The sequence below is a fragment of the Ambystoma mexicanum genome, chromosome 2p (genome assembly GCF_040938575.1).
Source record: "Ambystoma mexicanum isolate Mex_15411 chromosome 2p, UKY_AmexF1_1, whole genome shotgun sequence".
NCBI classification, from domain to species: Eukaryota; Metazoa; Chordata; class Amphibia; order Caudata; family Ambystomatidae; genus Ambystoma; species Ambystoma mexicanum.
In genome coordinates, this window is record NC_090923.1 from 1,271,163,088 (window position 1) to 1,271,179,294 (window position 16,207).

Below are 16,207 nucleotides of genomic sequence, written 5' to 3' on the forward strand. Positions count from 1 at the left end.
ACACCAGCTAATAACAAAACGTGCCCTGGACCCCCAGCCATTGAATTGGTGTCCGTGGACACCGAAATTGACTGCAGACTCAGCAGCACCCGCAGATCCTATTTTGAACCTATAAAAACACTCCATATCATCTTCATTCCATTCCTGTATCCTTTCTTTGCTCTCTTTCAGCCATCAAACAACCACAATTATGTTTTCCAAGCTGCTCGCTCACTTTTTTCACCTAGAAAAGCAGCTCCATATCATCTTTTATCAACCCCCACCCATTCCAGCCCATCATTTGCCCACCAAATAACCCAAAATGTGTTTTCCAGACTTTTTCCTCACCGTGCTATCTGCGGACACGTGGATCCAACATGGTGACCGTTAAAAATCCAATCAGTTGGTGTGTCCGATGTCTGTGGACATCACACTGCACACTGATTGGCCCACACGGCTGTCCGATGAGGGAATAGGGAAGGGAGTCTGTGGACTGGACCCAAATGTCACTAATTTTGTTGGATTACTTTTTGCCTGTTTTAAAAAACCTTTTTTTACACCAAATTTACTAAAGCACACTTTGAGAACCAAGCCACCCCTCCTGCCGCAAAATTGGTGAAAATCCATCCAGCAGTTTGAGCGGCGTCTATTAGGAAAGCCACACATTTTGGGACCCCCTCTATAACTTGTGCTATCACAGGCCATGTAATATATATATTTATATATATATATATATATATTCCCTCGCACGTGCAAGCTGGATTTGCAATTCTCCATGTATTAGCAGCTCCTTAACCAGAGATAGCTGCTCTTTTCATGTGGGCCACATGGCAGTTTGACCTCTAGAGGGTCATACTTTCAAGAACTGATAGCAGCACCATTTAAAAACAAATAATGTGAATGCCATGTGTTGTCTTAGTGTGTTATTAGACATTTAAAACTAAGAAAACACTGCTGTCTTCCATCCGTACAGTAAATGGGACCAACCCTGCTTAGATTCGAAGCGAGAAAGGGCCGGCCACCTCAGGCTATGTTGGTTTAAGGTTTTTGTAGCTTGTGCTCATTTATTGGGCAAATTGTCAATGGGAGCCCACTCCTTCCTCGCTCTGAAGTATCAGGTTTGGTCCCAGTTACTTTTGGTACGAACTACAGATAGCCGTTGGTACGTGTGGTTTTATAGCTGTGAATATCAAAATAATTGCCCAAAAACATGTTTTCTTGCCCCCAGGTCCTCACCAAGTGTCCCCTCATCTGTGCCAGCTCCCCACACTCCCCTGGTGACCTCCTCACCTCCCCTGCTCTCTCCCATTCCCCCCACAACACTCACTGTTTCTGTGATGCCGTTTGTTCCAGATGTCGGCTGTTCTCGGCTATACCCCTGGTTAAAGCTGAGGGTATGGGAAAAATGTTTGAGCTTCATGTTGCAACTCCCACATTTCACTTGGTGTCCTCTTTTCGGATACCGTCGGCTATAACCTGGGGTATAACCGCGGCTATCTCTCACGGCTATCTCTCACATTGAGAAAAAAAAGTTGGTGGTTTGATTTATAAACACCCGTAGTCGTTTCAATCTTCCCAAGATATAGCTATTTATTTGGGATAAGTGGGCACCCCCTTTTCCACAAAATATTTAAAAAGGACCGGATGGAATAAACACAAACAACAAAGTGATTGCAAGTGCATTTTGTTTTTTTGTGATAAACTTTATTTGTGCAAGATTTTAGCTAAATGCGTCACACAAGTCAAAAGTTATTAGCATTTCTTTTTGGGGATTTCCTATGTAACTCTACTTTACCTTAACTATAGGGGTGACTGACACCATATTTTATATATATATAAAACACGGCCTGCGGTAGCAGCCGTGTAGGTCGGGTTAAGTTGCTCAACCCAGAGCACTTTTTGGGCAGCTTATAACTCTACCCCCCCTGGACAAATCGACACAAGACTTTGCAAAAAAAGTATATGGCCCCATCAGAATGATTCTGCAAAGTTTGGTGAGGTTTCATGAAAGGGGGGACAAAGTTATAGGGGGGTCCCAAAATGTGTGGTTTTTCCCATAAACGCAATGGGAAAAAGATTTTATTCACGCCTACAGTCCAAACCGCTTGATGAATTTTCACAAAATTTGTAGCAGGAGACGTGGCTTACTTCCGAAAGCGTGCATTTGCATATTTGGTGTAAATCCATCCAGTTTTTTCAAGGCCAAAAAGTAGGTAAAAACCATTTTGTGATATCTGGGTTCGGTCCACAGACCCACTTCCCTATCTGCTCTGTGGACGGGCCTCCGATTGGCTCAGAGGGTGACGTGATGTTTGCGGACATCAGATGTGCCCACTGATTGCATGGTGAAAAGCAGAGGTGCGTCATATTTTTGGGAAATGCCCGCCATGTTGGATTCACAGACAGCACCCGTAGTCCACAAACATCACAGTGAAAACATATTGAAAACCTCTACATTGCATTTATCCAACTAGTGAAACAAATCTCTGGGGAGGTGAGGGGTGATGAGGATGGGATATGGCCAAAACAAAGCACAAAAATGGGTAGTTTTTCATCGCTGATATCCACAAACAGTTTGGTCCTGTGATGTTCACGAACATTTCAGATGTTCAGGGGCATGGATGCATATGTGAAAAGCAGTTGTTGGATGGCGTATAACTTTGGTGCCACTCAATGAAACTGTGAAATTCTGTGATATTATTCTAGACGTGACCGTGAATGGTTCTACAAAGTTTGGTGCTGTTTTGCCAAGTGGGTACAACATTATCAGGGGGCTCCCACAATATTTGAAAGGCTTATAAATGTGGTGCTGTTTCAGAATCTGCACATAGGTTTGCAAAAAGATTTAAGACTCGGATTTGAACGTTTTTGAAAAGTTTGGTGGGATTTTCTGAAGAGGGGCCAAATTAGAGGGCAGGTTTTAACATTTGCATATGGGTTTTAACTTTGTAGCGTAAAAGATTTTAGAAAGATTATAGACCGAACCTTGAATTGTTCTGCAAATTCTGAATGGATTTTGTCAACTTGGAGCTAAGTCATATGACTATTTTATGTACATATGTTTTTGACACTTAAAAAAAAAACATGAATAGATTTGCAGGAAAGTTGTGCAAGCAGCATTGGCATGGACTTTAAATCATGATTTTGCAAATGTGTCTGTGTCTTATTTTTTTAGTCATAATGTAGGTACAAAAAATAATGATATACCTTTGGTGAGTGAGGTGTAGCCGGTGGCCATGGGCAGTGGCCAGATTGTCCGAGTCATGGCCTGTGGCCATGGGCAGTGGCCAGATTGTCCGAGTCATGGCAAAGGGCCATGAATCAGATTATCTGGCTAAAGGCCATGACCACAAGAGACTGGCAAATGGGGTTAAAGTAGGCATGGCCACCAGGAACTGGCTATCTGCTGAAGTTTTTTTAAATAGGATTAGGTTTGAATGGGAATGTAAATTCTGCCTGTGGCTAAAATCCTGTCTGTCGCTACAGCCCGATGAGCTGCACAGGATTGCACCAACAGATTGCTATGAGTATCGCTGCATAGACTGTGAAAAAATGCTAATCAGAAGCACGCCAAAACAGGTGACAACATGGTTTGAAATCATTACCCACCCTTATAAGTGACCATTGTGGAGCAAGATATTGGGATTGGATGCTTGTCGCATTTTCACAATTTCACAGCAATGACAGGCCCACAATCCACATGCCTTGAGAAAGACTCCAGAGAGTTGAATTACGTGTCGGCTAAATTCTAACAATAAATATAGCATCAAGAATGGTTTTGAAGACCGCTTTATTTTGGCGACAGTTACTTATTGAATAACCCAGTGCTGAGGTAAACTCTCTTATTCCAAACCTAACACATAAAGAAGGAAGGACACCTTCACAAAGGTACCCCATCACCAGCAGCAGGGTAATCTGTTTAAAATACTAGATGAAGTGATCTACCCATTCTACCGCCCTGCAATTACTTGGAATCATGTACTCTGATATGATTATTGGGGTATGCAGCGTGGCCGAACCCTAGGCTTGAATGGGAAGAAAAATTTTGCTTGCGGCTACAGCCTGAAGTGCTATACTGAATGACAACAAACCTGCACGAGGAGCATCAGCAGCGACCTCAAAGGATGCTTTTGCAAATCTGTCCTGTGTTTTATTTTTTTGAAAGTGTCTAAACGCAAGTACAAAAAATTGCAATAGATCTTTTCTGCCGTGGGCAATGGCACTAAAAATAGGGATATACGTTTGGGGCCTGGACAATGGGCCTAGCCCTCGGCAAGGATGAATGCCTACTCTGATTTACTTATTGTGGCATACAGCATGGCCAAATCTTCTTGCGGCTGCAGCCAGAGTGCTGGATGGGATTGCAGCAAAGTTGTACGAGGAGCATCAGCAAGGACCTGAAAGGATGCTTTTGGAAATCTGTCCTGTATTTTAATTTTCGGAAATGTTCAAAACGTAAGTACAAAAAATAGTGACATAACCTTTCTGCCGTGGGCAAAAGTCCTGGCCTTCGGCAAGAACAAATGCCTACTCTGATTTGCCTACTGGGGTATGCTCTGCTGATAACGATGCAAATAAGTATGTGTTGCAAAAAATATGTTTGTTAAAGAAGGTTTATAGTTCTTTCATATATGTTAAAAGACAAATTATTAATAACTTATATACAGTTATGTAACATTATGAAACATTTTCAATTATAAAAACCTATTCAATTGACAGAAAAAACTCAGTTAAAGGGACATTACGATTAAGATGTACCCCACCCTTTGGACTCCCCTGCCCCATCACTTAGCTAGTGGCCTCCTAACTTGGGATTCTTTGGCACTTCCCTCCTGGGATCCCATGAGCACTTGCAACTTTTATGTATGCACTTCTGTCACTTCACAATGCATATGTGCATTTATAGAAGCACTATGTACAATGTTGTAGTATACGTATGGATGTGTAGATGCAAAAGATTTGTAGAACATTGTTAAGTGGCAATTAGTGGGTGGAAGTTGAATATGTTTAATATGTTATCAATAATTCTGGATGTCGGTGCACAACCTAGTACTTTCGTTCTACTCAAGATATTTGAGATAATTCAAACTATTTCTCGTGCTCCAGGTAATACTCTCACTACTACAACAAGAGAGTTAGAAACATTCTACTGTATTCACCTCCGAAACCATCGAGGTGAGAACCTGGTCACTCTTCTCGAGGAATTTTACCTCTTCTCATAAAATGGTAAACAATAATGGAATAAGTATCAACAAAATATAAATTCTCCAATTAAATAAACTGATAATACATTGAAATGTGGTTTTATTCTGCCCAAGTATTATTATGCACTTCTTTATAACAAATGGATATTAGGTCCAAATTCAATAAATCATAACATTCACCAGTTTACATTTTGAGCTTCCATAATAGATTTATACATAAAGGAATGTCTAGTTCAAAGAAATCATTTCTCATCAATCCAATATCATAACATCGATGCACTGATCTACCAATATTCCCATCACTCTGCGTTATATTGCTGGACATAACATGTGATGAGCATAGTCAATACATCACACTATGCGTTTCGGGGGTTCTAAGTCCCCTTCTTCAGGTGTAGATGTTACTAATTCGTTCATTGCTGTTAAGGAAAACAAAGAAAATAGAGTCACTAGTATATTACTCTGGTTGAACACCAGTATCAGGGTTACGGCTACCCATACGGCTACCCATAACTGACCTTGTTAAACAGGATTGTCTCAACTCCTTTGAATTGTTAACTCTCAAGTTTCCATAGACAAGCGTCACCAGGATCTGTAAGAATATATGATCCATGTTTGTATGTTGTAATGTATTAACTAAGATTGCAGGTCTACCAATTGATCCCCAAATGGAACATAAGGTAATTGCATTACATACTTGTTCAAAGCGGCAATGCTGTCCACTTAGTAGCATCCATGTTAGTTGATTTTAGGAGGCTAATTTTGAAATTCACGGGTCTGTAACAAAATACAAGCCCAATTAAAAAAAAAAACGTAAAGAATAAGTCTGAGAGAGAGCAGGTAAGAGAGTCAATGGAGTTGCTAAACTCCTAAATGTTAACTCACCTCCATATGGTTTCAAAAAACCGAGGTCCGGGGACGGGAACACAGCTGCAGATGCAGCCTCCTGTCCCAGTACTCAGTTACATCTGTTTCTGTAAGATGTCACGTGAGCATAAGTAGATCACGTCACAATTAGCTTCCACAAAAATTATTTTTAAATATCATAGAAATGAATATATGTTTGTCTGCCCATTATGAACGTGCTACTACATAAATTCTGTGCCAGTATATATGCAAATGCAAGTCCTGAGCATTGCTGATCTTATCCCAGCAAGGCATCAATTCTGAAATACCACTAAAATACCAAATAACCAAAGGGGAAAGCTGTGGTATTCTTTTGGGAAGCATCCTAAACCAGCCTGGCTTGCTGCCCACTAACTGCTTGCTGCTTGCCCACTGACTGCATCCAGCGGTACCTGTGCCATCTGGAGCACGTCAGACGGATAGAAGGTGCTAATATGTTATCAATGACATCTGTGATGTCATCTTTCATGCACTGGGTGTTTGTCTGAGCAGTGCACAGTGGTGGTGCAAACTAGGGTTGCTTAGCTTACCATAACTGGCAAATTTCTGGGGGTTTTTGGTTTTACTTATAATTATAACGTCCCTTTAACAAGGTTTTTTCATTGAATTTCATGGGGTTTTATTAGTGCAACTGAACCAAAACGTCCCTTTAACAAGTTGTTTGATAGGTTTTTGCCACAGGACCTATATGAATAATGGGTTGAAAGGGGCATAATTTTAAAACACGTGTTCCGAAGAAATTGAAAAAAAACGTAGGGTTTCCAGGCAGTTCCAATCGTGTACGATATACCTATATTTCAGATGCCAACTTTGGCATGGAAGTTGCTGAGAAGCGTATAGACAAAGGGAAGCAGCTGGTGTGGCCTGCCATGAGGGGGCCTGTAGAGATTACACTGTGGGGAGGACTACTGCTAAAGTGTAGAATATCTATTTGTATTATTACATATTTTTCAAACGGATGTGTCATTAACCTTTGCAGTATATCACTTATGTCGCATGAGAGATGCATGATTAGCAAGGAGGTTGCCATAAGTGAACAAAGCAGTGTGCACTATAGAAACAGTTCATATGATCAGATCTGGAGTAAACCTACAGTCTATTAAACCATATGGGAGTTGGACTTCCACAATGGCACGTACTGAACGTAATAGTTATGTATCGTCCCCCAATTGGTAGCTGAGGAAAATAAGGCACAGTGAGGTAAACTGATTTGCTGAGTCTCACATAATAATTCACTTCAGGGTGTCAAGATTTTGGGCCTGGTTTCATGGTTCCACCTTTTACAATTACAATTTAGACAGAAGCGTAGACTTTATCTCCACTCTTCATTTGTAGAACCTACTTACAAGACCTGTCCCTCAGGGGGTAAACTAGTACTCTGTAAGATTGATTGATTGATATTTTATTTCTATCGCACTCGTACACAGGTGTTTAGACTTGTGAGGGAGACTTGCCTTGCAAGGCAACAAATCACAGCAAAAATCCACCTCTAAATTATAAAAAATCTTAACAGAAACTGGATTTCAAAAACAAGTATGATCCATCTACAAGTTCTGTCTCATCGTCCCTGTCAATGGAGACATGCTAAGAAATGCATGTATGTCATAGGCGACAGGTGTTTCTTTCTTTTGCTCTGGGATCTTGGTCCATTAGGGCATTTGTCAGTGGAAAGATATGGCATTTGTGCCCATTAATCTACTTTTATTTATGTACAGTGTCTTGTCCCAATTATCAGAGGTGACAAGGGGGCAATAGTGTCCCATCCACCACTTGTTAGATGCTCCAGCCCAGAACTAAGGACGTGGCCTGCTTATCAGATGCCCAATGTCTTTGGGGCGGGGGAGGCAAAGGCAAAGAAAATGTCCATGGTGCACCACAGTGTTGGCAGGCTCAGTAATCCAGCTCAACGGGGGGAGAGAGGGGGCGACTATTCCGTTGAGGCCTGCTCCATGGAAAAGAGTCTCCTTCAGCATCAAAGCAGTCATTGAGCAGCATCATACAGGCCCGCAGGCAACACTTTGTGTATTTTGTTATGGAGTTTGCACGGGAGGCAGAACCAATATGATACCACCAGGGAGCAGTGTACCTATGCAGACGACATTACAGACATATGTCGGCTGTGTAAAAAGTAAGTATAGACATTGTAATATACCTGCAGAGTGGCCTCCAATCAACACTAATAACAGCACCAGTGCCATCAGTCACAAAGAACAGACCAATGCTCGAGGTTAGTGTGGTGGCTCCTTATGACGCCATTACAGAGCCACATTGTGATGTCAATACTTTGCATGCAACAGTGGGGCGCATGCGTTGTGCGAGAAACCAGCATTGGGCAGGAATCCTGTGTGACCTCTCTTCAGGCAGATGTCAGGAGGTAGGATGGATGACTGGTCTCAAAAGAGAATTCGTAGACTTGGAAGTTATTACTGACCTAGTGTACTTTTCCTCTGGGATGCAATCCGGAATACATTACAATGCAACCCAAACGTCAATCATAGCCTGAGCTAACAAATCATTTCAAATGTCATCAAACCATTCATTATAAAAAGAAATTCACATTCCCTGAATTCACACCGAAATGTGTTCACATTATTTGAGCATCCGGTGACCACGAAAGTGGCGGCCATGTGGGGTATGAATCCCATTAACATAACATAACATAAAATGCATCATAGAATAGTTTCATTTACAAAAAACATGTCACATGTCTTTCCATTGGTGTTGATAAAAACACCTTACTGGCATGTATTCATTATTTTCTGCCTTCAACTGATACCATGGTCTCCCAACAACGTAATGAAATATTTCCATGGGTTTGGACCTTTCCCGCTAATCGGCTAATCCATAAGTAGTGAGTTCCACATGCGTACAATAGCCAACATTTTACAATCTATGGGGGTCATTCCGAGTTTGTAGGCAGCCATGGTGGTATTAGCACCATGGCTGCCTCCAAACTCGGGTCTGGGTCCGGGTAGGTGGAATGGGCACTCACTGGGACATTCCGACCTATGCAGACCCGGTAAGTCCCCATGCCAAATACCATTCCCCATTCCCATTCTAGCCCCCATAGGGCTTAATGGGAATGGGGAAGGCGCTAATAACTTGCAGACCCGTTATTAGCTCCAAGGTCCCTTAACGGGTCCCGCTAAGAACGGCTGGTCAGACCAGCTGTTCCTGGTGAGACCCGCTAAGGGACCTCGGAATAGGGCGGTTGGGGGTTACCGCCCAACTTGGAATGAGCCCCTATGCCTCATTTTAATAACTTCTTCAACTAGCAATTACTGCCTTGGAAAACCAATTCTCATGAGCTAATCTAAAACTATAATTCTACAGTTAGTACTTTGGAATATGAAATGGTTTGCTTAAGCCATATTAACTATGAGGCAACGCTCATTCTCTTAGTTTGCACGATAATGCCTTATGCATGTGATGAGCTATTACCGACCCCCGCAACCACCGCAGTACCACTATCAGTGTCAATCCCCGCTACATCCAATAGGGGGACACACAAATAAACACTTTTATATGTTTGACCATATTTAGGGTATCTAAAGTATATCAAAATACATATATTAGCATTCCCTAAAATCAATAATCTCTCGGGTGTTGGAACTAAACTTAGTTTTAGCGTTGTGTTGCAGGCAGGCTCACTTACATGTCTCCCTATCCCATCTGTTCTAAATCCAATTGCTGACCAGAAACTTCGATCTATGCGTGTAAAAAGAAGGCAAACTCCATTCCATGAACTACTGTAATTTCATGCAACAGACACATATACGGAAGGTTGAGTTGGATGTCTAGGAATGTAATACTTGTAACAGACACATATATGGAATGTATCCAGTTAGAATTTCGAAAAAAAAGTTTCTAAACACAAAACTTTCGAATACGAAGACAGAACATACCGTGACTCTTAGTCTGCTGGGCAGTATAAAAGAGAGAACAACATGGCAGAGTCTGCCTTTTATATACACAGAGAACAGTTTAGACAGTCCCTTTTCTATGTCACTGAAGGCATGGCACTATATCCCAACTGTCCTTTTTTCTCTCAGTATGGGTCCTCATTTTGAGAGGCAAGAATCCCAGCAATGTCTGTGGGTCGGTCTCTTCTTTCTACTGTACTCCGTGTGCATCAACAAGTGACTTGTTGCAAACAGAATGTTAAGCAACTATTATGGATTTACGATCACACAAAATGGGAAAGGGCTCGCTCATTTCCTCCTTTTCAATTTGTCTATTGGAAAGATAATCGAGCAGGCGAACACTTATCCATTAACTCCAAGATTAGACAAAAACATAGTCTGTCGTCTATTTCTACAATAACACAAGATACAACCTATAATTCACAACAAAGTCAAAATCGATTTCCATTAATTTCACAAACAAAATACAATGTCCAAATATCATTTTAACTTTTTTGAATTACATATGCTGAGCTCCTAAGAAGATGTAGCTCACACATGACAAGAAAGATCTATACATTGATGTATATTTCCGGTAGGGACATATTACAAGTGATGCATCCCAAGATACTCCAACATCTCCAGCTGTCTGACAGTTTGTGCCATTGCCCAGAATTATGCAGACCTCTAACATTCATCTGAGTCTGGCAGTCCCTTCCAAAGGACTGTGGCTCTGCTACTTGTGGATACTGATGTTTCACCGTATGTACCTCCTGCACTCTCAACTTCACAAAAATGGTCAACACGCGGTGCAGTCATCACCTTCTTCATAAATCAACGTTTGTGTCCTGCAATTAACTTGCATACTTTTCGTGTAGGGATCCCTACATTGATATAAGCCACTTTGTAAGGGTATCTTATCACACGAACTACCATGGTAGTATTACAGTGTGTGATTGTTCTCTGCTCCAACTCCCTTCTGGCCCACTGTCCATAGATTCACTATGTGTGTTTGGGAAACACACACGCTACAGTTCCCACATGGGCAGTGGTTGAAGTGAGCAGGAACAGTCGGGAGCAGTGTTCCACTACTTTTATTTTTTACTCTTAACAGTTCCACTACTTTTTGCAACCATTTTCAGTATTCCGGAACTGTTCTTTGTGAAGTTAAAGCCCACTGTTTCAACTCAATTAACTGCCAATCAGCATGGCTGCGACCCTTGAAAAATGTGGTGCACAGTGCTCCCTTTCTGCCTACTATGTCCCTCAATGGGGTCACAGTGCCACTACTTTTTTGGCATACTTCTAACGCTGCACAAGGGTGGTGCCCTCTTACTTCTGGCAAACCCCGCCAAGGTGTTAAGAGCGGCCAGACATTCCCAGGTGTCCCTGAGCAGGGTAAGACTGTGGCATTAAGTTGTCTCGGGCCCTAATGAAAAAGTTGCCCACAGTTACAAATTGCAATTAATTCCTTTTGTGACAGACTGTTTGAATAGTACCCAATGGTGACGGTTTTGATAAAATGTGATACAAGTTGTGCAATTTAAAGAACACTTATTCGGCGACAATGGTCAAAACGACTGACGCATAGTAAAGTAACTCGTCAAAGTGGCCCACGTTGGCCAAATAAGTGGCCCACTTTGACCAAAAAAACGGGCCCACACTAGCATTTTGCATTTTTGGTTCACGCATTGCCCTATTGCCCTATAGGCCAGTCCAAGCATGTCCCTGAAATCTTTTCTTTGCACTGCAACTGTAATACTTTTAGTTCTTTTGAAAGGAAACGGGGCCGCTCCAGCTTGTTCTTTTCATAGTTCAGTATATGCCAGCGTCAACTGACTGTAGACTTGATATGTTTGGAGACTGTACTCACAAAGGGAAATCTTGCCTCCAATTGTTCTCTAAATGGGCCCTTGAGTAGCAGCTATTATATGAAGCTCCATTCTTAAACTAGAATTGCACATCAGATCGTCTCCCCTCAATCTAATTAAAACCTCCATGTAAGAAAAATGAGGAATGAGACTCTGCAACAGAGTGTGTGAGTCTGACCCGGAAATGCATACTTTTTGTACGTAGCAGTTGCAACTATTTGTTTTCTTTTTAAACCACAAGTTCGTAGCACTATACATACCACCAAAGCCGCCCAAGGCACGGGCAGTGTATGTGGTGGCACAGGGCCCCGCTGTCAGAAGCTGTCAGAGAGGCCCCACAAGGCACCGGTGTCTGCCTCAACTGCTGTGCAGCTTCCATGTATGAAGCTGGCATGAGGCCAGTGGCTCTCTAGAGAGAGACACCGGTTCCCAGCGGCCATCTCTTTCTTTAAGCAGCTCATTCAAGTGGGGGCAATTTACAAACGCTGGCCCATTTAAGAGACCATTGTTTTGGAGGAGATGTTTGTAACGTTTCTGTGTTAAGAAATGCAAATAGGCATTTTATTTCTGAAAGCACACACTAAGCACCAGTTAGATGCCTAAATCTACGCTCTCCTCCAGGGCAATTACAATATATGAAACAAAACGGTTTTGAATTAGCTACATCATTTTCAGATGTTCATATTTAACGCACAAAGGGCCTCATTACGAGTTTGGCGGTAGCCATGCCGCTATTTGCGGCATGGCTGCTGCCAAACCAGGCTCTTTTACCGGGTTCCCTGAATGGGGAATTACCGGACCATTCCGAGTTCGGAGGGCCCGGTAATTCCTCCCTCAGGGAACCCGGGCCTGGACCTTCCCGATTCCCACTTGAGCCCCTATAGGGCTCAATGGGAATGGGAGAGGCAGCTAACAATGGTTCGATTACGACCGGCCCGTTGTTAGCTCCCTCTTCCCCTCGCGGGACCCGGTAAGGACCCCTGGTTTTACCAGGCGTCCTTACCGGGTCCCGCGAGGGGACCTCGTAATCGTGCGAAATGGTGTTAACGGGTCCGCATCTATTAGCGGAACCCGTTAACCCATTCGGCAGGAGTCGTAATGAGGCCCAAAGAGTTTACAAAACGGTTTTGAATTAGCTACATCATTTTCGGATGTTCATATTTAACGCACAAAGAGTTTACATTTCATCACATCATATATCAACCCTTCATTTGTCAAACACTGAAACCCAATGAGGTAACCTTTTCATGCATTACATGTTGTTATATGTCTTGAAAATACATTTTCAAAACCGAAATGCAATTCTTTTGCATTTTGCTGAATTGCATTCTGGTATTTGTATTCTCCCAGTTAAGAGGGAGGAATAATGCCACAATTGTACAATGTTTGATTAACATATTTCTGTAATGATTTATATATTTGAGTGGGTACCTTACTATGGTATGTGTACTTTTCAATTCATCTTTTTAAAGCAGAGTATTGTTGAAAGCCAGATGTGGGGCTGAGCAGGGGAAATAATGAGAGGGAAAGCAAATCTTGAATATTTGCCCAGGATGTGGCAAGAGAGGTTGCAATCCTGGAAACGGGTGCAGTTGTTTTCCATGATTGTGGCCATGTGCTGCTTTTCAGGGCACAAGTAAAGGATACATGTGGGCGGAAGCAACCACTGTGGCTGTTTTTTGGGTCGGCAAGCTTGCTCAAGCATTTGGCTACCAGGATTTCACCCAGGTTGTCATGCTTTCAGTGTAGACACTTACACGCAAGACACATAAAATGATTATCAAAGCACATGCTCATATTGGGATTTAGTTTTCTTGGGAATATTTCACTACATATTGCTTTGTTAAAAAGGTGAGCACCTGTTATACTTGGCCAGCGTATTTTATGAAAAATGTCCTCTCTCAGGTTATTTTTCTGTTGTTGATTACTATTTTTCAAAGGCCAATGCTCTTTTGTCTGGTGCACCCTCTTCTAGGGGGAAAGGTCAAGTGAGCTAAATTTATATCTTTCACTTACTTTAGGTATATTCTTGAGCGCCAGCTTTTGATTTTCACTATGGGGGCAAAGGTTCCCACACCGAGTGAAGCGTGGGAGCCGTACTCATCCCTATGTCAAAACACCACATTTTACAGCACATGTATGTATTTATACATTTATTGAAAGCGCACCAAGACCTTAGTCATCTAGACACTGTTGTCGCAGGAATAGGAAAGAAGATACATGATTTACAGGACGGTCTAAACGTTAAAATCTCAGCAAGTCTCCCAAACTGCTCATTTACCTTTGCAACTTTCTGCTATGCGATCCCCTGCTATTCTACACCTGGCAGAGAGTGTTGGCCTGCTCATCCCCTCCAACCAAGGCTCATGGGGTACATTAATGAGGCTACCTTCTCACTTTGTAGTGAGCAGCACTTGATAAACGTAGTTATTGCTATTACAGTCAATACAATCCTCATCTGTCACTTCTAAAAGAAAGCATATTGCTAATTTGAACAATATGGACAAATATACACATAATAAAAATAAAAACAATTGTGAAACGTCTGCATAAATAACAGTAGGTCTCAGCAAAACACAATCACCCTATTTGTGCAATGCCTTAAACAGATAGGGGCTGATTCATGGAATTTGTGCGCCAAAAAACGGGGATTTGTGCGCCATTCTGCCCGCAAATCCCCATTTGTTAAGTAGGGATTTGCGGGCCGAATGGCGCACAAATCCTCGTTTTTCGGCGCACAAATTCCATGAATCAGCCCCATGGTGCTTTTAAACCAAAGTTTCAAAAGACCTTTTGCAAACAGTATTTCTATCAATTACATCTGGGAAGAGACGTGTTCAAGTTCCTGAATTGCAGACTGCTCTTAGACCGGCCATCGCCACTGAACCAGACTGAGCGCTCCCAGACAAATTCTTTTCCTTATCTGCCAAAACTCTGTACAAGGTATTCAGCTGTATCTGCTACTTCAAAAAAAATGACTCCTCCTTGACAATTCAGATACTCGATGCCACAGTGTATTTTTCTACTACCTTACACATAGCAACATAATGATACCATGATACCTATGCGTACTAAAGCCTCATTCTGTGATATCACTAATGTAACTATTTATGCAAATTAGGGGGGCCCACACATCCTTTGCCACCCAGGGCCCTGCAAATCCGAGGGCAGGCCCTGCATACCACAAGTGATAGTGTTTCCAATATCGAGCTACTCAATGGATGGACCTCATAAAAATGAAGGGGTGAGTCGGCTCTGCATGGCATTGAGTATAGGACCTACTTCACACATATCTAAGAAGTGAGGGCATAACTTACTGAATTATTTGACCGACACGCACCTCCAGTGCCTTCACGTGACAACATTTACATTAGAAAAAAGTGCCTACATATCTGACGTGAGCCCTTGCAAGCAGGCGTTGAGCACTAGCAAGGGTGAAATCTATAGTACTAACGAACGAATGACACAGAACTCTCAATACTGAATTAACACAAATTAGTAAATAAGAAGCGTGCTGCGCATTTACAAATATGGCCATGATGTGTAACACGAGGTAGCCCCATGAATAGGATGGCCCTATGTCCCCACAGCACCCAAGGGGCTCATGCTACATCATTCAGATGACAATAGGTTCAGCCCACCCCAGGAACCTGCTTCGAATAGTGCAAGTGTGGAGATGAGATGCAGTGGCTAAGTTCGGAAACAAGAGATCGTGTTTCGGATTGGTTCCAGGCTAACCCACGTGACCAAATTGGAAAGGTTGAAGACCCCTGCCAGGGAGGAACAAATGCAGAAATCCAAAAATAGCAAGTTCAACGTTAACATTTCCTACTACAGCAAAATATAGTCGACATAGCGGGGCAGTAAGCACAAGGATGCCGATCTTGGCTCGTATTATGGCTGAATGGTGGCTCGAAACTAGAGTTGAGCTCTAGCCAGCTACTTAACAAAATCACCACCTGGCTCGCCAAACTCTAGTCTCGAGGCAAGAGGACCTGCACTAATGTGAGCAACCTAAAGAGGTCTCTCTCCTAAAGATATGCCTTGTGCCTGCCAAGTAACGATTCACATTAGATATCATAGCAATAAGTAGGGCTTTTTATTATTTACCATGTTACCTGTAGTTGGCAAGTTTGAATGGTTAACTAATCTTTGCTGACTGACCTTATCTGTACATGGTTAACAAAGGGGGGAAGGTTGCAATGGAAACTGCATTGCCTGTTTTTTTACTAACTGTTATAGGTAAGTCACAAGTGCTGTATATTCTGACATAACTGCACATGCATGTAGAGTGGAGAATATGGGAAATCAAAACTATATCCAACAGACCAGTGCCTCAATATGG

General features: G+C 42.3%; 1 protein-coding gene across 4 annotated transcripts in view; it reads right to left on the reverse strand.

The window, feature by feature from the left end:
* The window catches only part of SHISA9 (shisa family member 9), a 1,679,367-nt gene that overhangs the window by 1,594,208 nt on the left and 68,952 nt on the right, over positions 1-16,207 (reverse strand). The gene's annotated exons all lie outside the window — the stretch shown is intronic.